Source organism: Petaurus breviceps, unplaced genomic scaffold (assembly GCF_028583685.1).
Source record: "Petaurus breviceps papuanus isolate PSGF00001 unplaced genomic scaffold, PetGlider_PUasm1.0 76, whole genome shotgun sequence".
Lineage (NCBI taxonomy): Eukaryota > Metazoa > Chordata > Mammalia > Diprotodontia > Petauridae > Petaurus > Petaurus breviceps.
Genome location: NW_027186473.1, coordinates 21475183 through 21500959, shown reverse-complemented (window position 1 = coordinate 21500959; position 25777 = coordinate 21475183). Strand labels below are relative to the sequence as shown.

Genomic DNA, 25777 nt, shown 5'->3' with positions numbered 1-25777 from the left:
TATCTATCTATCTATCTATCTATCTATCTATCTATCTATCTATCTATATTTCTAATCCCTTCAACTACTGAGAAAATTTTCATAAAATACAGTTATTTTTTTTCCATGTAGGAATGTTAATAATTCAACTTTGATAAGTTCCTTATGATTTCTTTTTCCCTGTTTACCTTCTCGTGCTTCTTTTGCTTCTTGTATCTGAATGTCAAATATTCTATTCAACTCTGGTTTTTTCAGCAAGAATGCTTGAAAGTCCTCTATTCCACTGAATGACCAAATTTTCCCCTGAAACATGATACTCAGTTTTGCTGGGTAGGTGACTCTTGGTTTTAGTCCCAGCTCCCTTGACCTCTGGAATATCACATTCCAAGCCCTTTGATCCCTCAGTGTAGAAACTGCCACATCCTGGGTTATTCTGATTGTGTTTCCACAATATTCAAATTGTTTCTTCCTGGCTGCTTGTAATATTCTCTCCTTAATCTGGGAATTCTGGAACCTGGCTATAATATTCCTAAGAGTTTTCTTTTTGGGACCTTTTTCAGGAGGTGATCGGTGGATACTTTCAACCTCTTTTTTGCCCTCTGGTACTGAAACATTAGGGCAGTTTTCTTTGAGAACTTCCTGGAGAATGCTTTCTAGGTTCTTACTTTGGTCATGGATTTCAGGTAGTCCAATAATTTTTAAGTTATCTCTCCTGGATCTATTTTCCAGGTCAGTGGTTTTTCCCATGAGATAGTTCACATTGCCTTCTACTCTTTCATTTGTTTGGATCTGTTTAAGAGCATCTTGATTTCTCATAAAGTCATTAGCTTCCATTTGCTCCAATCTAACTCTGAAGCAATTATTTGCCTCATTGAGCTTTTGAGATTCTTTTTCCATCTGGCAAATTCGACTTTTTAAGGCATTCTTCTCCTCATTGCCTTTTTGAGCCTCCTTTGCCATTTGAGTCAGTCTGTTTTTTAAGGTATTATTTTCTTCAGTCAGGCTGTTGACTCTCATTTCATAATTTTTTTGCATTGTTCTCATTTCTCTTCCCAATTTTTCCTCCACTTCTCTTATCTGCTTCTTAAGGTCCTCTATGGCCTGTAACCAGCTTGTATTTTCCTTTGAAGCTTTTGGTGCAGGAGTTCTGACTTCACTGTTTTCCTCCTGTTCCATGCCTTGCTCCTTCTTGTCCCCAAAATAGGAGTGTAATGTTGGAATCTTCTGTCTGCTTTGCTTCCTTTGCCTGCTCATTTTGCCACTCAATTATTTGACTTTTGGGCTCTTTGCCACAGTAGGACTCTGCTACCAGACAGGGGAGTTTTCGTCCCAAACGCTGGGGTTTTCTCAGTTGCTGGAGGTATTAGATAGTTGCCCTCTCTGAGGTCTCCATAAGCTCTGGCAAGCTGGACACACACCCCAGGACCTCCACCCTAGACTTCAATCCAGATCCAAGCAGGTTAAAGCAAGAGAGATTACCCCTCAGACTGGTGCTTGGTCCCCCTGCACTCTGCAGGCCAGGAGCTAAAGCTGCCACGTGGTGCTGGCTGGCTGTGCTGGTGTCTCAATGGTTTCTCGCCCCAGGGGTAGAAGCCATGCACTCTCACTTACTGGGACCCAAAGTCCAGACTGCAGTGGCCTCTCACCTTGTCCTTTGCATCTATGTATTGATAAATTTGGAAACGGCCACAGCTGCTGCTGATCTGGAGTCCCTCTGGCAGGCAGCTGGTCAGGCCTGCACTGGGGCTAAAGCCTAGGTGTGGGGCTGGGCTCAGCTCCCAGAGCGCTTTGCTGGCGGATTCCTGCAGGCCTGCCAGGCTGTCCTCAGCTGGTGGTTTGCTTTGTGTCATTTTGTGGGTTCTGCAGCTCCAAAGTTTGTTTAGAGTCCCCTTTTTTACCTGGATTGGGGAAGGTGGAAGCTGGAGCCGCGGGAAGGTTGTGCTTCTACTCCACAATCTTGGAGCTGCCCCCCACCCCCCAGGGGATGACTTTGTCAATGAAATTCCAGATTCTTGAAGTACTGAAACAATGAACCCCTTGGATGCACAAAGACAAGTATTTTTCCATTTGTGTTCCAAATACTTTGTTCTAATCATTGAAGTGGCGATTTTCACTTTTACAATACAAACATATTGCTTTCCACTTGTGTGTATGTATATGTATAAGAATATATATGTGTGTATATATGTGCTATACTTCCTCATTAGAAAATACATATTGAGGGGAGGCTAGGTGGCTCAGTGAATAGAGCAGTGGCCCTGGAGTCAGGAGGACTTGAGTTCAAATCCGACCTCAGACACTTAACAGTTACTACCCCTGTGACCTTGGGCAAATCACTTAATACCAATTGCCCTGCCTTCCACCCTCTAAAAAGCAAAAAAAAAAAATAAAAAAAATAAAAAAATGTATTTAATACATAAAGTAAGGAATTATTTAGAAGAATCTACAACATATACCTTGATTATTCACTCAAAAATAAGTACAGAAATTAGGACATTTCCATTTCTCTATCAGTAAGATTTCAATTCATTCTCATGTCTGATTATAAGGTAGTGTTGCTTTACAAATAATTCAAGTTGAAGTATTTGCACTTATATTTAGCTTTTAACATAAAATACTACATTTTTTTATATGCTGGGAAGAAACAAATTCCATTTAAAAAAAATTCAATAAATGCAATTGAAGTCTCGCATTCCACTAAATTCTGGAAAGAATGAGATGCAGCTGGTGGCTACACAATGCTCATATGTGAATGGACAAAGAACTCAAGAGTTTGCCTTTCTTCTTTTTTCCTCTTTAAAATCCATCCAGATTCATGAATTAAAAAAAAAAACTTCACTCACTAAAATAACAGTTTGCTACTTCAAATAGAATTTTCACTAAACTTCTCTCAAGTCTTGAAGCATACACTGCTTCCTTTTTACAAAATCTTTCATTTGAATTTATTGTCCAGACATTAAAGCTTTTAGCAATGGGATATAAACATTTCAAATACTAGTAATATGTTTGCCATACAGTGAAAAAGAGGCTATACAAAGTGTTCTTTCAGTATAAATAGTCCCTTTTGCTAAAGAAGAGATCCTTTTCTCAAGAACATTAGCTCTACTCATAATGCATATTTTGTAAATGCAAAAGTATATACACAAAACACACATATATGTATGTATGCATGTGTATAGGTATGTATGTGTGTACACACATATAAATGTACATCTTGCATCACAAGGTTACACTATGACTTAATTCATGTCAGCAGGGATATAAGCAGTATAGAAGGTCCTCATCTGAGGAAAGGAGAATAGATCTCCACAGTTCCCTGTTTAGTTGTCTGATGCTAAAACCAGTCAAAACAGAAAGAGGGAGCTGTTGGTATTTGGACTGGAAAAAATGCTAATAGTAGATCAAATCTCTCACATTCAAAAAGTTTAAAATATCTTAATGTAACTGGCATTGAGGAATACAGTACTAAGGTAGATGAGAATACTAACTAAGGTAGATGAGAAAAAGCTCCCCCCCCCCCCATTTGCTAGCAGAGCTCTAAGCAGCTTTAGCAAAGAACTCTTCTATGACTGATATTTTAAAGGGTATGTAGGGGTGGCTAGGTGGTGCAGTGAGTAAGAGCACTTGCCTAGGAGTAGGGAGGACCCAGGATAGTTTCCAGCCTCAGATACTTAACACCCACACACACACACACACACACACAAACTTGCCTTGTAACCTTGGGCAAGTTACTTAACTCCAATTGCTTTAAAAAAATAAAGGGTATCTAAAATAATATAAAAGAAAAATCTATTTCTAGAATCTCACTTAATTAATCTTTCATGACAAGTTGGAAAATCTTCTCCATGAAGACTGACTTTGTAAATATTTAGAAAATCCTTAGATCTTTCAATTAAATCTTATACATAATTATTTATTCCTTTCTGAAGGGATTATTTTTTTATATTAGGGATAATTTTGGGCAGTGTGTAAGGAGAGACATATGATGCTCAGAGGTGTTGAAAAGAGTAAAAAAATAATCAAATAATCACATAAGATATATATATATATATACATACACACACATACACACACACACACACACATATATATATATATATATATATATATATATAATTTGATAATACAGAAAGTAAAACCATGTTATCTGCATAGATCATGTAGCATAATGGTAACCATATAATAGAAATTGTCCTGGTTCTTCTATATTTAGAAATTTTGATAGTCGGCCAAGTGATTTCCTTGCAGCAAATCTGCTCGGTAAGTCATGCAAGTATTATAGCCCTGTTTGTTCAGAAAAGAAAATGGACTTAGAAAAGTAAGAGCCTTACTCAGATGTACACAGCTGGTCAGTGTCAAAACCAGGACTTATATCCGGGTATTTTGGCTCTAAGTTGTAGTTATAGTGAAACTGAGGGATTCTCAATCTCTCTCATCAAACCATAATGTTGGTCCTTTTTACTTTGTTTTAATGTTTGTTGTTGTTAGTCTTTTGGAGGGGGGAAGGCAGGGCAATTGCAGGGCAACTTGACCAAGGTCACATGGCTAGTAAGTGTTAAGTAATAAGGCTGGATTTGAACTCAGGTCCTCTTGATTCCAGGGCCGGTGCTCTATTCACTGCACCAGGTAGCCGCTCTGGTCCTGTTCTTTTCACCACATTCTATTATGTTACAAGTCTCTGTTACTGATAAGGAAAGTGCTTCTTTTCTGAAAATCATTTAAAAAAAATAAAAAATCAAAGCCTTGTTTGATGCTACACTTTGTTTAACACAGGCTGAACTTCATGAGGTTATGATTTCTAATATATGTTCAGTTATACCTATTCTAAACAGGAAGCATTCTCAAATAATAACCCCTGTTGATCCTTAGAATCAGAAACCGAATTTAGGACTTGGAAAATTGATGTTTTCTGTATTCCTACATAAAGCATTCCTGCTAAAGTCTGTTCACCTAATAAATATATTTGTTTCATTAACCTGAAAGATGATATATATTGTGTATGCAGGCAAAAATTTTGTTTGTTTGCTTTCCCAGGGTATAGATCCCTAGAACAATGGGATGAATAAATGTACCACGTTGTTCTTCCAACAGAGCAGGTTAATATCTAAACATGTCACTTTAAAAAAAAGTACTTTAGACATTATTTCTAATTAACATTCAACTTGGTTTTAAGAGAGAAATTCACAACCTTAGAATCTCATCTAGGACCGTTCTTTCACTTAGCTTTAATACTTTGATTTATGTTCTCATTAGCAAGGGAAAATAGCACCTATTAAAACTATTAGAGATAATTTTAGCAGTAATACCAAATGATATGAGTAGGAGTAATGATAGTAGTAATGATAAAAATTAATAACTATTCATTATTTTAATCATATGTAAAATAGAAGTGAAAAATCAGAAAATAAACAGTTCTTTAAAAATGAAATTCATATCAGCAAAAGAGTGGGAGCTATTTAAATTGTAGATGTCCAATTCATGGCCTCCTACTAAATAAATGAGCCTGTAGATTTTAATATTGTTATTAAATATTGAATTCGTCTCACCATTTCAAAGCCAGAAGAGCTTGCCAGAAATTGCAAAGACTTAGTTCTAGATGGAAAGCCAGTCTCTGTTGCAGCCGGTGCTTATCTCTTTGGGTTTACTATTGTCTGGATGTTCATTTTATCACCGGATTTTTATAATTCTAGAAGAGAAAATGAGACTGATGACTTCATATAACTCTGCCTCACTTCAATGCAATTTATGTAGGAGTCAAAATATATCATCCGGGCTTTTACCTACCTCAAGTCCTCTGTGACAGGCAAGTGACAAAGTAGTAGGTGCGGATACATTGGCACATTGGCACCTGCTGCTACAACCCTGCTCTTAGAGTGGTCTTCTCACTGGACTGAAGCACCCCCCTAGGTATGTGAGCAACCTTTTCTGAAGGATCACAGTGCTCACCTCTGAACATGAGGAAGGAACTAGAAAAGATGTCCTAAAATTTGTCAGCTTCACCCACCTCTGGTCTGCTTATCATGGCAGGTGGGGAATCTCAGCTTGTGATGTAAATAAAGGTGCCCACACAGAGCTTTACAAAGAAAGGGGTCCACTGCTCATAGAAAAGCTGATTGAAATCTTCCAGGTTATAGGTCATGATGAAATTATATCCCGGGAGTGCAAAGATGCATCCATTGCCCACGTCTATAAAGTAAAAGAAAACAAGTTGTTCTGTGACAATCATGGGGGTGGGGGTGGGACTGGGGAACTCTATCTCTTAGTCATTGACAGCAAGATTCTTTTTTTTAATAATCTGGGGATTTATTCCATTAGACAATGTCGAAGTTAGGGTTTATTTGCCCTTTCGGGCTTTGATCTTTCTTAGGTATAACTCAAACTCTTTGCCTTCGAGCACGGAGCCCTCTGCTTGGCCACACAGACCTGGCCTTGATGTGATGCAGGCAAGGGACTTCCTCTGCTGGTCTTCCCCAATCCTCCAGAAGCGAGGTGATTTTGACCTTCTTCTTCCACATTTCTTCTGGATCTCCTTTGACAGCTTTTTATTTAAAATGTCTTCCTCCTCTGGAGTCAGCTTCGCTCCCTTCTTCTGGCCCAAGGGCAGCGTTGTGGGATGCCTACCGCTGGCAGTATGGGGTCCTATCGATGAGCCTTGGTCCAGACAAGCTCGTTGTTGGAGGCCTTGTAGAACACATCGATGATCCTCGTTTTGCGGTACAGCACGCTGAGCTCCAGGAGAAGTTCCCCAAGTCCATCCTCCGCACCCAGTACATCTTGTTGCCTCTGCGGACTCACAGGGTGTGCATAGAAGAGGGGTTGGGGGGGGGTAAAATCTTGGTGTTGGCAGGCAGGGGGCCCAGTTCATATTTGTGCTTCTTGTGGTAGGGCTGGCGCTTGCCCCCAGTCTTGGCGGTGCTTGTGCCACTTGTCCTGGCAGAGGTCCATGGTCAGTAGGAGCTGCAAAGAGGTAGCATGGAGGCTCACAGGCGGGCTTGTAAAGGAGGGGGGAAATTGGGGGGGGGGGGGTGGGGGGGGAAGGGACCTCCTCAAGTCACTTTCTGTGTCCTGAGATATGCCAGCAAGATTCTTGCTAGAATCCTACTTAATAAACTGATCCTTCACCTGGAAGATGGCTATCTACCCAAGAGACAGTAATTGGGTGGGACAGTCCTTTCCTGCTGACCTAAGTTGTTTTTGGAATCTATGGGCTGAGAGATCTGGAAACTGCCATTGCTGCCATTGATTCAATCACCCCAAGACCTACTCCAAGTTTGCTGGGGTCTAATCTGTGCTGGTGTAGCCAGCACTGTACTGTGTTCCTCTCTCACCCTGGTGGAATAAACCTTTCCTTGTGACCTTCTAAGTAGTCTTGGGCTAGAAAATTGTTTTTTTCATCTTTTTCTGGGTTCTGCCACTCTAGAATTAGTTTAGAGTCACCATTTAAAAGCATTTAGATGGGTTCGGGGGAGAGGTCACATGATTCCCTGCCTTTGCTCTACCATCTTGGCTCTGCCCTCTCTCCCATTTTTTTTTTTAATGTTTGTTTTCAGCAATGTTGTTGGACAAGTCTAACAAGGACAAAAATGGCATCAAGGTCAACTACCACACTGATGGTAAATTATATAACTTGAAAATTCTACAATCTAAGACTAAAGTTCAGTGAGAGTTAGTGCATGACTTTTTGTTTGCAGTTGATTGTGTTACTCAATGCAGCCTCTGAATATGAGATGTGATGAAGTATGGATTGATTCTCTACTATTTATGCTGATTTTGACAGAACAATTAACAATGAGCAAAGTGGTTCTACATCAGCCAGTGCAGCACTCTCCTTATGTGGAACCATCAGTTAGAGCAAATGGAGAAATTTTGAATGCTGTGTATAAGTCCTCTTACCTTGGCAGTATACTTTCCAGGGATATACACAAAGATGATGAGATTAAAGCATGTATTGCCAGATCTAGCTCGTCACTTAAGAGGCTCTGAAGCAAAATGTGAGAGAGAAAAGGTATGAGACTGCTTGCTAAACTGAAGGTCTGCAAAGCTATTGTGCATACCTCATTATTACATGCCTGTGTAACCTGAATAGTATACCAGTGACATAACAAGAAACTTAATCCCTCTGATTTGAATTATTTTATGAAGATTCTGCAGATCACCTGGCAAGATAGAATACTGAACACTCAGGTCCTTTCTCAAGCTGACATGCTAAGCATTTAAACTGTACTACAGAGAGTACAACTATGACAAACTGACCACACTGGCTGAATGACAAATATACATTTACCTTAAAGGCTATTTTATGGAGAACTCACATAAGACAAGCATTTACATGGAGGTCAGAAGTGATTCAAGGACACATGGTCTCTGAAGAACTTTGAAATTGATTGTGAGACAAGGGAGACACTGGCACAAGACTGCACAGCCTGGCATGCCCCCATCAAAGAGGAGTTGTGCTCTGTGAATAAAGCAGAACTGCAGTAACTCAAAAGCAACTTGGGATGCAAAAAATTAGAGGCATCTCTGACCTGTGGTAGAGGCTTCTGAGTTTATATTGGTCTAATCAGTGGCAGACAATTATACTGTACCTAGATCTCAACACAGTGAAGTCATTTTGGTCCTCTTTGGGAATGAAGAAAAACAACCAATCAACATAGTGTTCCATAAGCCTTAGAATAGTCTTAGGCTATTAAATACACACGAATACACACATATGCATGTATGCATAGAGATCTCTCTGTGTGTAAATGTGTTTATATATATATATACACATTTACATTCATATTACAAAAAAGCTAATTTTGTGGAAACCTGTGTATTGTCTGTATATCTGTGTGTACACATATTTACACAGATATACATAAGCAAATACTCCTATACACGAGTATATAAATATATACATATATGCATACACATGTGCATACACATATGCATGTATATGTATACATGTTTGATGTCCCCTATAGTTCTAAATTCTAAAAATCATGATAAATCATTGTGAATATGAATAAAAGTACTGATAAATGATGGTGTTGGGTTTATGGAAGCTAGAGGAAAGAGATTTCCAGTTACTTTCAGCTTCCATCTTTGAAGAATACACATACTCTTCTTCAATTTTTGAGCTTTGAGAGAGAAAATGCACTATTCCACACTATTTTTTGCTTCTCTCAAGGGAAAGGAAGACTGGGAAGAAGTCAACATTTAGTGTGGCTGGCAATTTCTTTTATGTCTCCGTCTTCAGTTTGTTACCCTAGAGACTTCATGAAAATTCCCTTTGGGTATCATCTGCAGTTCTCTCTCAGGGTTGAATTGAGTTATCTAATTTCCAATGGGAGAGCTCGTTCACTCTTTGATTTGCTTGCTATATAACCACATATCTATACTTTCTCTTATTTCTGTTCTTTCTGTCTCGATAAAGAGGTTTATCTTGTATTTGTTATGTATCTTCACTGTGAAAATGACATGTAGTTAGGAGATAAAGTCTGAGATATATGACTTAGAGCCCTCATTCACTGTTAAATGATAGTCATTGGGAATGCAGTTTCAGCCTAAAAATATTTCTATACTTGAAAAATAAAAAATGGAGCAGAGAGAATAATTTTTGCCCCGTATATCCTTTCTTTGAGGCAAGGAGGGTGTTCAGCCTCTGTATCTAACTTCCTGCATTCCCTTCTTAAAGGAATATGTCTCCCTTTGGGAAAGGTGGGGGAAAGTGACTCTAGAGATTTCTATTTGTACTCTTGCTTCCATGTGAACCAAATCTAGAAAGGCACACGTGGACACATTTTTACTTTATAGACAAAAACAAAACCACCCACAGATATTCCTTACACTCACACACACACATTAACATATACATACTGACACACATGTGAACATATGCACATCTAGACTCATGAACTTATGTATTTCCAAGAGATTCACCAGAACTTATAGCTACCTATAAATGTGAAGTATCTTGATACAAATAATGAAATTGTAAATTGTTTGAATTTGCTCTTCTCTTTGGTACAAATAAACACACAAAACATAACACAACAGTTTATTTTGGTAGCTAGATACACTTGTTCTATTTTTTGACTGTTATTTGGAGTTATTTTCCCTCAAACCAATTCCACCATAGCTAACTTTATATTTTTAAAAGGAAAAGTCAAAGGGGATTGTATTTTGGTTGGAAAATTAAACTCAGTAAGAAAGGTTGTAGAATCTTCAGAGTTTTTTTTTTTAATATTGCCTTTGTTTAGGAGATCCAAAGGCTTTTCTTCCCAATGAAAACTGGAATACTTAAACTCTGTTTTTTTTTCTTTTTTTCCTCTAGTTCCAAATTCTCAGAATCAGCACTAATGAATCATGGTGGTTAATGCACTTTTTTTCTGCCTCTAACTTAGCTTCCTTCAAAACTCAGATCATAGACCATCTCCTACCAGAAAATCTTTCCTTATTTACTAATTGTTAGCTCTCTCTCTCTCTCTCTCTCTCTCTCTCTCTCTCTCTCTCTCTCTCCCCCTCTTTTTCTCTTGCTCTCTTTCTGAACAAAACTTCCTAGAAGAGGAAAAAAATAAAACAAAAGAAGAAAGAAAAGTGAATGGATTGCAGGTGCAGGTGTTGAGTGACCACATGTTCAGAGAAACTGAGAGCTGACAATACTTTCATACTCAGAATTAGTTGCAAACTTGAATTAAGGAAATAACCAATAGCTATATTCTAAATATTAAACTAGAATGGATAGAGTCATATATTGTCTAGAAAATGTAATTTCAAAAAATCAAACATTTTAGAGAACTAAAAATTATAGTAGCTAAATAAGTAACCAGAGGATAACTTACACTTAGGAGTTTTTTTAAACTTTTTAAACCCTTTTCCTAAACTTGTTTAGTTCAAGCTAAAAAAGAAACAACAAGTTTCATTTATTTCACGTGGAGAGACAACTACAAAACACAGAAAATAAAAACAGAGCTATAAATGACGAGTGGGATATCTTTACCTTTCTGAAATTTTAAAACTGAAATAAGCCTCACTCTTGTAGGTGAGTTTCTGTAATCCAACACTTATTAAATCAATGGCAACTACCTAAGCTTTACTTATTCATTTCATCTTAAATTCTAATTCAAATGCCTTTTTTTCCTTAAATTGCAAAAATGTATATAGGTTTTACTCACAATTACAACCTCTACATACTTTGTCTTTCTTCACAGATATTTGTTAATTTCTACAATCCTCAGAACAATAGCTCCATAGTATAATGGTGAGGGGGGTTATGATTACAAATAGATCTTCCCCACCCAAAGTTCTAATTCCCTTCCTTAGAAGAATTGTATAATTTTTTGTGTTTCTTTTAACTTTATCCTTTTTGTAGAGACAGAGACCTTTCCCTAAACAATATCCACCCAGGCTTCAATTTGAAAAAATCGAAACAAAAAAGCAACAGTAATTTAAAGCCTTGCATCATAATTAGATAGGAGACTGAAAATATCTCATAAGACTAGCGGCAAGGCAATAGATAAAAACAAACATGCATGTGCCTAATCCTCAGGTGTTCAAATAAGTAGATACTGCTGTTTTTCCCATATGAAAAGCAAATTCAAATAGCTGACAGACTCAAATGAGCCAAGAGAATGTGCTTTATTTTACAATATTTTAAAAATTTATTTCAAAACAACATCAAAAATACTTAATTTAAATTAGAATAAAAATATTGTATTCACCAATGAGAGGAAACATGGATATAATAATCTACCCAGTCACTAAAAGCTTGGAAAAATTTACATGACCACTCTTCAGAAGAATATAAAGAAATGTGATCATGGAAAAATTACAAAACATTTTTTTGGAGAGTTCTTCAATATAGGACCCTGTGCCATGTTGTATGGTTCTGATGTAGTCCTAGTAACTAAACTTGCTTCAGTGAACACAAGTATCCATATATTCTGTGTAAATAGAAATGAAAGTTGGAATAAGAATCAGGATTATTAATAATTCTGTCTATCCACTTCACCCAGTTGGATTAGAGCTTCACATTTATCCCTAGTATTTAGTGGATTGTAAGCTTCCTGAGTCAAGAGTTTATTTATTTATTTTTTTTAAGCAATCGGGGTTAAGTAACTTGCTCAAGGTTACATGGCCAGTTATTGCTGGGTGTGGTGCTGAGTGTCTGAGCCTGGGATTCGATCTCCAGGTCGTCCCAACACTGGAGCCGGTGCTCTTACTCGCTGAGCCACCTGGCCGCCCCTAAGCAATTGGGGTTAAGTAACTTGCTCAAGGTTACACGGCCAGGTGTTTCTGGGTGGGTGCTAAGTGTCTGAGCCCAGGATTCGATCTCCAGGTCTTCTCAACACTGGAGCCGGTGCTCTTACTCGCTGTGCTACCTGGCCGCCCCAAGAGTTTATTTTTTAAAAAAGGTTCATAACTAGTTTTAGGTGTTATATTTTAGAAAGGACAGTGATAAGAAAGGAATTAAGGGAAGTTATTCCCTAGAGAAGAGGAAAATTGTGATAGTTAAGGTCTTCAAAATAAAATATAAAGATTGTTTGAAGGAACTAGCCTTAATTTATCTGAAGTAGACAAAATTAATACATGAATTTTTCAAGCATTTTAAGTGATATCATGTGGATCAAGGGTTAGAATTTTTTCTACTTGGTTCCAGAGAGTAGAACTAGCAGTAATGGGTACATTCTTCAAGGATGTACATTTGAGTGTGATACAAGGGGGACATTTCTAATAAGTAGAGATATCCTTTACTGAAATCTCAGACAAAGATTGTATAGACATTTGTCTGGTTATTATTATATTATATTATTATAGAGGGTATTTTGTTCAAGAATGTATTGAAATAGATATTCTCTGAGGTCTCTTCCATCTCTTTAGACAATCTTGAAAGATCCCCATCCTCCTACAAGTAAGTTCATTTAATATATTTCATGTGTGAATAGATAGCATGCATTTTCCCCAGTGTGTTAATGAAGTTGAGGTTACATAGATGAATAGCATTCCCTTATCTAGTATAACTGTCAAAAGCTAAAGTGGGGTTAGTTTCTAATTGCCTATTTTTGATGAGACTATCATCATTCTTTGTGATAATTTATTTCTTTTCTAGATGTTTAATGTCTTTTAAAATTAATAATTAATTTTAGATTTCCACCCAATAATCAAAATCAAATTCACTAGTATATAGATTGTAGATACTTCCCTTCTTTAAAAATTAGAATAATTACGTTTATATAATATGGAAATACCTCTTGTTTTCTCAAAGTTTTTTTTTTTTTTGCTTTTTGAAAGGCAGTTGGGGTTAAGAAACTTGCCCAAGGTCACACGACTATTTTGTGTGTGTGTGTGTGTGTGTGTGTGTGTTAAGTGTCTGAGGTCAGATCTGACCTCAGGTCCTCCTGACTCCAGTGCCAGCGCTCTACTCACTGCGCCACCTAGCCACCCCTTCTCAACAGTTTTTACAAAGGTCACTAACAATATCTCAGCAATTATACTTGCTAGTTCTTCCATACTTCAGGATGTTGTTCATCTAAAAACTTGAATCATTAAGGAAATGTTTGTTCTATTTTACTAATCTTATGTATCAACTAATAACCATTTTGAAGACATTAGCCTAACCCGTGATACCTGGGACGTCAAATTTCCCTCCTTCTAATATGATCTCTAGCTTACTCTAGCTTTCTTGAAATGTAATTTCATTTGAAAAAAAAAAACCTTTCTGTTTACTATATTAATTTTTAAAGGGTCCTATTTTGTTCCAAAAGGCTGTTCTCTTGTTACAAAATACTGACAACTTACGCTCCAGAGATTTGGACTCTGCAGCTGAATACTAGATTTCTTCCTTAAAGATTGATAGATTAAATGTACATGTATAAGAGCCAGATTCAAGAGGGAAGAATGAGAGGAATTTTTTGTCTTAGCTTTCACAATATGTCCTCCACAATAACCTATAAAAAATACCAGACAATTATTTTCAGGAAAAAAAAAAAAACACTTTTTAAAAAGTCACAACGAGTCATTTTCTAGCCCAGAGCTCCTTAGGAGAACATACTGACAGTTCTGCAAACACTCAGGTGGGAGTTACCCAAAAGTACATAACAATGAAGGAAACATCAGTGGAACTGGTAGCATTTTGATACCCAGGGATAGAAAGGGAATTGAAATAGAACACTAGGGCAAGAATTTCTAGGGCAGAAATAACTTGAAGCTACCTCTGAATTGGTTCTGGGAGCAGGAACAGGTGCCACCTGGTAGATCTACTCCACATTATTCAGTTCTGAATCATATATAGGACAGAAAGAAGTAGCAGTGGAAAAGTATAGAACCTTAACTTAGTACTGAACAAACAAAACAATTCTAGAAACTTAGTTGTATCACTCTGAAACTAGGAAGAGAGCAGTGACTCAGTCCTAACCTTTATCCATGAACGTAAGCCTGCAGTGGAAAAACAAAAACAAAACAAAACAACAACAAAACCAGAGGAGACTAGGACCAAATAGGAGTAAGTGGTTTAGTCACTCTGAACCTGAAGAACCTAAGAGTGGGTTAAAAATGACTGAGCCCAACAAAAGTCTACTCAAAATCATCTACATAGATTCCTTTGGATCCAAACCTAGGCCTGGAAATTAAAGAACACACACCAGGAGGGCAAGGAATAGTCGCAATATGATGATACTTTAGAATCATTGAAAAATTGCTGGCAACCAGAATGAACTGTGAAAGCACCAGAAAGCTTAGACCAAATACTCCTACCACCAACCAGAAGTGAGTAGAGGCCAATACTAACATAAAGTCCAAAAGAAAAAAATAGCTAAAAGAATGAGCAAACCAAAAAGACCATTTTCATAAAGAGCTACTATGATGACAAAGAAGCTCCAAGACACAGACAGAAGAAAACAATTATTTTAAAACATCAATAAGCAAAGCCTCAAAGGAAAATGCAATGTAGATACAGGAAGAAAAAGATTTCTTATAACCCTTAAAATAAGAGCCAAAGGGAAAAAATAGCAAAAAAAAAAAAAAGAATAGAAATAAAATAAAACAGGAGAGGGTGAAAATTGGAAAAAATGGGAAAAGAAATGAAAGTTGGGGCAGCTAGGTGGCGAGTGAATAGAGCACTCACCCTGGAGTCAGGAGGACTTGAGTTCAAATCCATCCTCAGACACTTAATATTTACTGTGTGACCTTGGGCAAGTCACTTAACCCCAAATGCCCTGCCTTCCCCCCTCCAAAAAGACAAATAAAAAAAAATAGAAACTATGCAAGAAAGTTAAAAAGAAATCTAACAGGTTGATAAGAGAGATACAGATCCTTACTGAATAAAATAACTACTTGAAAAATAAAATTGACAACAGGGAAGCTAATGCCACCATGAGACATCAAAAAATAATAATACAAAGACAAAACAGAAAATAAGAAACATCTAATAGGAAAAACAAATGATACATAAGATAAAAGAGAGGTAATTTAAGAATATTTTTCTACTAAAAAGCCATGAATAAACAAACAAAAAAGAGCCTAGACACTATATTTGAAGAAATTATAAAGGAAAATTGCCTATATATCCTAGAACTAGAGGTCAAAGTATAAACTTAAAGAATCCTTTGGTCACTTCCTGAAAGAAACCTCAAAACAAAACCCTAAAAAACATTGTAGTGAAAATTTAGAACTCCCAGGTCAAGGAGAAAAAAACTTCAAGAAACCAGAAAAAAAAATTAAAACGCAGTAGCCACATGGCCAGCATCATATGAGATTTAGCATCTACCTTAAGGAATGGAGGGTTTAAACTACCTTTAGCAGCTAAAATAATGGAGGGCTTAAACTATGATATTCCAGAAGGATAAAGGATTTCAGCCAATAGTAACTAAAAATAACATCAAAACTGAGTATAATCTTGTTAGTGTAAAAGTATAGATTTAATGAAATAAAGGACTTTAAAGAATTACTCATGAATAGAGCAGAGCTGGGAGACAGAGTCAAAATGGTGGAGAAAAGGGAGGGACTCATCTGGGCTCCCCCCCAATATCCCCGCAAAGAACTTTAAATAATGTCTCAAAATAAATTCTGGAAGAACAAAACCCACAACAGGATGGGGTGAAACAAGTTTCCAGTCAAAGACAACTTAGAAGGACAGCAGGGAAGGGCTGTCACAACAGAGTGTGAGTGGAGTACAGTCCAGCACAGGCCATGGCAGCACAGACCATGGACAGCAACCATAAGCAGGCCTTGGAGTTGCCTGAATCAGTGGTAGCATTGACTGCTTCCAGACTTATCAGTCCCCTGACAGTAAGGGGGTCATACAACTGGTAAGAAGGAAATTAGAACGGTTTCTTTGCTGTCATTGGTGGCAGAATTTTGTTGATTTTCCCATACTCAGATCTGAGTTGTAGTCCTGGGTGGCATTCCCAGGATAAGGAGAAGCACTAGCAAACTGGAGCTTGTGAACACAGTGAATCAGGTAAACTCATCACAGTTCCAGGGCAGAAAAACAAAAGTGCCTATGGTGGCTCACAGACCAGAATGCAATCCAGAGAAAAGTAAACACACAATTCTTTAGATCATACTACATTGGAAGAACTGAAAACATACACACCCCTAGAAGTATCTCTTTTTGTTATGTCAAACAATTGTTAATTCAGGGGGAACCCATTAATTAGAGAATGACTGACCAAGTTTTCATGAATGATTACAATGGAATACTATTATGCTATAAGAAACGATGAACATCATGATCTCAGAAAAACCTGGACAAGACTTAAATGAACTGATGTAAAGTGAAATGAGCAGAGCAAAGAGAACATTGTATTTAGTAACAGCAATATTATAAGGTGATCCATTCTGGATGACTTAGCAGTTCTCAGAAATACAATGATCCAAGACAGCTCTGAAGAATTTTTTTTTGATAAAAATGCTTACTATATCCAGAGAAAGAACTGATAGTGTCTGAATACAGATTGAAGTATAATTTTTCTAAATGTATTTTTCTTTTTTGTGTGTCTTTTCTTTTAAAACATGATTAATATGGAAATATATTTGGTATGACTACACATGTATTACCTATATCAAATTTGCTTTCACACTGAGGTTTAGGTAGGTAGAGAGTTTGGAACTCGAAATATTTCAAAATGAATGTTAATGGTTTTTACATGTAATTGGAGGAAAATAAAATACTAAAAAAGGGAAAAAGAGAAGAATCTAATATAAATTTTGAATTTTAAGAAGAAGACTCAAGAGAAGCAGAAAGAGGTAAATATGCATAAGAAATTATAAGGGACAAAGCAAGGATAAACTGTTTATTTTCTTATGATAAGAGATGATACATCTAATAATCATGAAAATTATCGTTAACAATGGTCTTTTAGAAGACTTTAGAAAGAATCTGGACAATAAGCCTAGTTTTTATTCACTTTTAACCAGGATGATCTCAAAAGAAGAATGGAAGAATAGAAAAGATAAATGCATTGGAAGAGGGGGGAGGGAGAGGAAGAATGGGGAAAATATATTGCAAAACTAAGATATAAAAAGGAAAGTTTGTAAATGGAGGGAACAGTGGAATCAGTGAGTGGCCAATACTTGCACCTTATAATTCTATGAACTCGTTCAAGGAAGGAAGAATATACACACACAATATTTGGGTACAGAAATTGTCTTACTCAGTAGTGAAAAAGAAAAGGTGGTTAAGAGAAAAGTGGTGATGAGTGCAGATTAAGAGAGGCTGCAGTCAGAAATAAAACAGACTCTTAAAAAAGACATGGACAAAAAGCAAGGGACATTAGAATTGGATGAAGGGGAATATATAGTTAGAAGTCATAACTGTCAATGAGAATGAGATGAATTCATACATAAAATAGAAGAGAATATCACTATGGTTTTGGAAACCAGAATTCCGCAACATATTGCTTACAAATAAAACACTTTAACCAGAAAGATACATATAGTGGATCAACAAAAAAATTCATTGAAGTAAAATTTTCATTAAATATAATGGCAACAGTAAGACAACATATCAACATTTATGGAAGCCAAAGTACCTATGGGAAATAAATTAGGGATGTGACTAAAAAAAACATAGAAAATCAACAAATTAAAATACCCAAATAAGAACAGAAAGAGAAATCCTAAAAAAGCAAATGGGAGATTAACACATTAAAAGTTAACAACAGGGGTGGCTAGGTGGCACAGTGAATAGAGCACCAGCCATGGAGTCAGGAGGACCTGAGTTCAAATCCGGAATCATACACTTAATGCAAAACTACACTTGGTACCTTGGGCAAGTCACATAACCCCAATTGCCCTACTTCCTCCCCTGCAAAAACAAAGTTAACAATAGCAACAACACTGAGCTAATAAATAAAACGAAGAGCTTTTAAAAACAAACCATAAAATAAACCATTCACTTTCAACTGATTTTAAAATAAACATTTAATTTGAAAAAGGAAAGAAGAAAATCAAATTGCCAGTATTCAAAAATTTTTAAAAAGTAAAGTAGGTGAAATAAAAGTATTTATTAGGCATTTTTTTCAACTATATGTAAATAACCTCCTCCTGTGTCACTGTCTTGTAACGACAAAGAAACTTGCATAGAAAAATGAGACTATGAGCTAATCTGTGCAGGGTTACCCAAGATGGATAGGTCATAGTGTAAACATCTGACAGAAGGTGATACAGTAGAGAAAGAAATGATAAAGAACCCTTGTACTTTTGCCAAGAAAATGCCATAGTATTAAAATGATGAAAGACATGACACTAGAAGATGAGTTGTAAGGTGTCCAACAAACTAGTGGGAAAGACTGGAGGACAACTATAGCTCTAGAACTAACAAAGCAGCAAAAATAAAGTTAAGCTGCACAAGTTTCTGATAATGAAAGGAAAATCTGATGCTATAATGATCAATACTGAATAGGATACTGGAATGTAAAATCTATGAATCTAGATTAACTGAAGGTGGTCAAATGGGAGATGGAAAGAGTAAAGATAAACATCCTGAGTGTCAGTTAATTTAAATGGATGGAAATGGTTTAATTTAGTTGAGATTATCATAACATATACTACTGTGGCCAAGAATATGTTAGAACAAATGAAATAGTCCTCATAGTTGATAAAAAGGTAACAAAAGCAGTATTGGGTATAATTTCATAAATGACAGAAAGATTCCTGTTTGAATCCAAGGAAAACTGTTTAACACCACAGTAATAAAGATCAGGTAGGTGGCACAGTGGATAGAAAGCCAACCCTTGAATCAGACCCGAGTTCAAAATCTGGTTTAAGATACTTATTAGAAGTGTGACCCTGAGTAAGTCATTTAACTGTTTTTGCCTCAGCTTCCTCATCTTTAAAAATGAGCAGAAGAAGAAAATGGCAAATCACTCCAGTATCTTTGCCAAGAAGACTCCAAATGGGGACATGAAAAGTCAAAAATGATTGAAATGACTGAATAACAATAATGATACAGCACTATGCTCTAACCACTAGTGCCCAAGAGATTAAAGTTATTCTGTTCTGTGAAACCTACAAAATCTTCCAGAAATAACAACCAAAAGTGTCACTTTAATTGTAGGGAATTGAAATGTAAAGTAGCAAATTAGAAAATGTTTGGAAGAACAAACTTTTGGCCTTGGAGTATCAAATAAAGCAGGGCAGAGTCTAATAGAGTTTTATCAAGATAACTCACTGGTCACAGGAAACATTATTTTTCCACAAATCAAAAGGCAACTCTATACATAAACATCAGATGGTCTAAATATAAATCAGATTGATTATATACTTTGCAGGAAAAGGTGAAAAAGCTCTATATAGTCAGTTAAAATGAGACCTGGAATTGACTGTGTTTTAGTTCATATATTTTTTGCAAAGATCAAACAAATTGAAAAAAGTAGGAAAAATCATGAGACTGTACAGGTATGACCTAAATAACAATGCATAGGCATATGAAGTGGAGGTGGTGAATAGATTTAAGGGATTAGATCTGGTAGGTAGATTACCTGAAGAACTATGCAGAGAGCTTAGCAATATGTATAGAAAATAGCAACAACAACAATATAATATCTTAATGAAAAAGAAGAACAAGAAAGGAAAATAATTATTTGATGAGGCTTTACAAATACCTGAGAAAAGAAGGAAAAGGAAAGGGAAAGGAAAAAGGGCAAGATATACTCAAATGAATGCAGAATTCCAGAAAATAGCAAGGAGACATAAAAAAGATTTCTTAAATGAGCATTACAAAGAAATAGAAAAACAACAACAAAATGGGAAAGCCAAGAGATCTCTTCAAGAAAAATTAAATATATCAAGGGGAAGTTTGATGCAAAAATGTGCATTATAAAATACCAAAAAAATGGTAGGGATTTAACAGTAGTAAAAGAGATTAAGAGGTGGAAAGCATATAAAGAAGAACTATAGAAAAATTATCTTAACATCACTGATAACCAAGATAATATGGCTGTTAATCTAGAACCAGACAACTTACAGAATGAAGTCAAATGAGCTTTAGAAAACATTGATATCAATAAGGCTAGTGAAGATAATGAAATTCCAACTAAATTATTTAAAATTCTAAAAGATGGTGTTGTTAAAATGATGTATTCGATAAACTAACAATTTTAGAATATTCAACAGTGGCCACTGAATTGGAAAAGATCAGTTTATGTCTCATTCCCAAAGACAGACAATACCAAAGAATTTTCAAATTACTGAACAATTGTTCTTACTAAATATGCCATGAAGTTTATGATTAAGATTTAGCAAGCTAGGTTTTATAAACACATGAATTGAAAATAATCATAAAAGACGGCTGGTTTTTAAAGAGGCAGAGGAACAAAATTACCAATATTAACTAGATTATGGGAAAAACAAGAGCTCCAGAAAAAAATCCACTTCTACTTCACTAAAGCTTTTGACAGTGGGAATAACAGCAAAATGTTTCAAGTCCTTAAAGAGATGGGAATACCAGACTATCTTCCTTGTCTCCTGAGGAACCTGTATGCAAGTCAAGAGGCAACAATTAGAGCCAAACATGAAAAAAAAATTGGTTTAAAATTGTAAAAGGAATATGACAAGGCAATATATTGTCATATTATTTATTTAACTTGTATGAAAAACACATCAAACACAATGTGCTAAATGAATGTACTTGTCATCTTTATTTAACTTGTATGAAAAACACATCAAACATAATGTTCTGAATGAATGTATCAACAATACAATATTCACAATGCCTACAGTAACTATAAATATGCTGATATGGTTATTAATCACAAAATATACCATGCTCTCTACATGGGGCATAAAGCTAGAACATTTATTCAAATACCACAAAACTGAGTCCCCAAACCAGAAAGTCAAAGCCATCACAGTAGTTATGAAGTTGGGACATATAGTTAATGTAGTAAACACCCACATTCTCAAACCTTCAAAACAGAACAATCTACCTCAGGCAAAGATCCTCTTCTCCTCACTCAGGACAACTGTGCAATGTCCACTAATCGTGTTCCCAGGAGCTCTGGACCCCCGAAGTTTCAATCCCTGGCAATCCTCAGCAGGAGTCCTTAGCAGAAAATCTGACTGGCTCAAAAATAGGAGTTCAAGCCACCGCCACCCCACCACTGCTGCTGGCATACTTCCAGTCACTTCACACACTCTAGCTTGGCTTCTGCTTACTCCTGCCCCACCCCTTCCTGCTATGTCAGCAAGTTCAAGGGGCATGGAAGACCTTTAATTCGTATAATCCTTACAATGAATCAAACGCCAGAATTAAGGTTTTGGGAGAAATATCAATAACCTCAGATATATAGATGATACCACTCTGATGGCAAAATGTTTAGTAAGACTAAGAAGCTTTTGATGATGGTCAAAGAGAAGAATGTAAAATTAAAAGCTTAACTTAAAAAAAAGTGAAATCATTTCAACTGGTCCTATAACTTTCTGGTAAATGGAAGGTGAAGAAATCGAAGCAGTATCAGATTGTATATTCTTGAGCTCAAAGACCCTACAGATGGCAACTGCAGCCATGAAATTAAAAAAAGAGAGAGAGAAAATTAAAAAGAAATTTAAAATTTTTTTAATTTTAAATTTATTCATTTATTTTTAGTTTATAACATTCAGGTCCACAAACTTTTGAGTGTTAAATTTTCTCCTCCTACCTTCCCCACCCTGCTCCACACGACAGCAACAGAACCCACAAAATGATAGAGGAAAAAAAGTTCCAGCCCAAGACAACTTAGATAGTGGGTAAGAAAGGTCTGTTGCATTCGGGTGAGAAAGGAGCATAGTATAGTGGAGGCTGCCCCAACATAGACCAGGCCAGGGAAGATCGGGTCCCCAGAAAACCCGAAGCAGGCCTCAGGGTGACAGAATCACTAGGAGCAGTGGCAGTTCCAGACCTCTCATTCCACAGATGCCAAAGACAACTTGGAAGGTATGCAGGAAAAATCTGTTGTACCTGGGTGAGTGTGGAGTGCAGTCCAGGACAGACTGCACCAGCACAGCCCCAGTCCCAGCAAACCTGGAGCAGATCTTGGGAGTGACTGAATCAGCATCCGCTTTAGCAGCTGCTTCCAAAGCTGTTAGCCAGAAGATGGTAAGGGCTTTGAACAAACATCACGAGATGATTGCAGGAATCTTTTTGCTAGCACTGTGGCAGGACACTGTTGCTTCACCCATATTCAGATCCGGGTCCCAGTCCTGGGTGGCAATCCCAGGGTGAGGAAGAGCACTAGTGTAGCAGAGCCTGTGGCCACAGTGGAGGAGCGACCCTCCTTACAATTCCAGGGCAGAAAAGAGTGCTTGTGGTCACTCACAGACCAGAGCACTGACCAAGAGAGTAGTAAACGCCTATCCTTAGATCAGGCCTGCACAATATACAGCCTGAGGGCCTGTGAAAAAATGTAGAAAATGTAAAAGAAAGTAATGATGTAATGACTGCTTTTTCCATGTCCCACTTAAATCACCTACCACTGGTCACTACTGTTCCCATCGTGTAACTTTGCAGGTGGTTTGCCACTGTACACTCTCTCCTGTTTGTCACATGATCTACGGCAACCAGACATTGTCAGTCTGACAGCAGTGAAAGTTGTATCTTTTTGCTGTGTTTTTGGTCATTACTGGCACTGAATAGGGACAAAGTAAATGCATCTATGTGCCCCTACACCTGATGCCAGGTAGGTTTTGAGCAGCAACAATGCAAAGGTTTCTTCCCCTCCTTCACTATTCCGCCACCCTCCAAACAATATTGAGGAGAAACAGGGTGAAAGGAGAGACAGAATAGAATAAACAGGGTTGGGGGGAATAGGACAGAGGGAGATGTAATTAGCAATATTAACTATGCAAAAAAAATTGAGGCAAATTTTTCTGACAAAAGTCTTATTTCTAAAACACAGAACTACCTCAAACTTATAAAAGTAAGAGTCATTCCCCAATTGATAAGTTATCTAAAGATATGATTAGTTTTCACATGAGGTAATCAAAGCACTTTTTTTTCTCTTAAGGGAAATTACCTATATGTACAAAAATATTTATAGTAGCTCTTTCCTGGAGGCAAAGAATTAGAAATTGAGGGGATGCCCATCAATTGTGAAAGGGTTGAACAAATGGTGGTATGTGATTATGATGGAATACTAATGTACTTTAAGAAATGATAGACAACATGGTCTCAGAAAAACCTGGAAAGATTTGCATGGACTCATGCAAAGTGACATGAACTGTGTACAAAGTAGCAACAATAATATAAGATGATCAGCTGTGAATGACTGATATTCTCAGCCATACAATGATCCAAGACAACTCTGGAATTATGTTGAAAAAATGCTATCTATCCCCAGAGTGAGTGGGGGGGGGGGGGCGGAAACTGGTGTCTGAACAATTTGAAGCAGACTTTTTCTTTTATTTTTCTTGAGGTTGTTTTTTGCCTATATTTTCATTCTCAGCATGACTGTTATGGATATGTTTTGCATGACTACACATGTATAATCAATATATAGTTGCTTGCTTTCTCAATGAGGGGAACTGGAGAGGGAGGAAGGGAGAGAATTTGAAACTCAAAGTTTTCAAAATAAATGTTAAAATTATTTTTACATGTAACTCGGGAAAATATAATACTAAATAAATACAAATACACATTTTTTTAATGAAAAAGATAGGGGAAAGGGCCCACACATACAAAAAAATTTCAGTAATTTGTGTGTGTGTGTTTGTGTGTGAAATTAGCTAAAATTAGCAACTATTGGGGACAGATTAAGTTATGGCATATGCATATGATTTAATAGTATTAAATTATAAGAAATGATTAAAAGGATAGTTTGGCAAAACAAACAAAACAGGAAGCTTTATTTGAGTTCATGCAAAGTAAAGTGAGCAGAACAAAGAGAACAATTTATACTGGGACAGCAATACTGTAAAACTAATCAATTTTGAAAGATTTAACAATTCTGATCAACACAATGACCAACTATAATTCCAAAGGGCTTGTCATGAAAAATTATATCTACCTGCAAAAAGAGAACTGATGAACTTGGAGCCCAGACTGTTGTATAGTTTCTTCTATTTATTTCTCTTTCCTAAATTTTTGGAACATGACTTGTGCAGTAGTTCCTTTTGCATGTCTAGAAATATTTGCTATTGGTTTTATTTTTTTCTTTCTTTCTCCATGGCTTGGAGAATGGGAAGGGAGAAGAAGAAAATTTGGAAATGAAAATAAATACAATCAAAGTATAAATAGGTAAATATATAGGGATAGATATAGATGCAAATATAGATATAGATATACATATACACATACATTCATGCATACATGCATGCAAACATATGCATATGTATATACATCATGCACATATATCTATATTTATCTATACCACATACACATTTACACACACACATATATATCTGTGTGTGTGTGCGTGTGTGTGTGTATATATATATATATATATATATATATATATATATATATATATATATATATATATATATATATATATATATATATATAGTTTGTTTATGTGCATCAACAGTGTAGGTACTCATTTACCTTAATTGTATCAATTACATATGATTATGTAGTTTTTAACAATATATCATTTCAGAAAATATACTCTTATTTTCTCAGGTATGTGTCTCAGTGGATGAAGCATCTGCTCTAGAGGCAGGAAGATCAGTTTAAACCCAAACAGGAAAATTATTATCTTCTCTCAGTCTCAGTTTCCTCAAATGTAAAATTGTGATAATAATCACATTATTTTCCAGGTTGTTGTAAGACCAAATGAGATATGTGCCTTTAAGTATTCTATCAGAAAGAGCTATTACTAATATGATTACCTTCATCATCATCATCATCATCATCATCATTGATTGATAAACTGTGGGTCTAATGATTTTGCCAAATGAAAAACTGTTATCAAAAACATTATTTCTTATACATATATATATATATATATATAAATAGGATATTCACTCCATAGCTTTGTGGGATAACACAGCCAAATAACCCATTATTCAGTTAAATATGAAAGGAATTTCTTTATATTGTATTCAGAGAATTTTGGAATTAGATGAGTCTTTGAGATTATGTACTCTAACATTTCATTTTGCAGATATGACACTGATAACCCAAGTCATGTGATATGAATCATCTAGTAGCATGTAACTAGTAAGTGACAGTAATAGCATTAAGATAATATTACAGACTCAAAATAATTTTCTTTCTGATCTATGGATGCCTACTGTTCAAATAAGCATCTAATCAAAGTGGTTATTCCTAATGCTCTACAATTACCCTCATGAATGAAGGAAGGAAGGAAGGAAGGAAGGAAGGAAGGAAGGAAGGAAGGAA

The 25777-nt window shown here is 36.3% G+C and overlaps 1 protein-coding gene and 1 pseudogene across 2 annotated transcripts in view; one reads left to right on the top strand and one right to left on the bottom strand.

The window, feature by feature from the left end:
* Window positions 1-25777, top strand: part of LOC138174745 (small ribosomal subunit protein uS2-like) — a 653351-nt gene that overhangs the window by 462630 nt on the left and 164944 nt on the right. The gene's annotated exons all lie outside the window — the stretch shown is intronic.
* LOC138174743 (small ribosomal subunit protein eS8 pseudogene) lies at window positions 6314-6924 on the bottom strand (annotated as a pseudogene).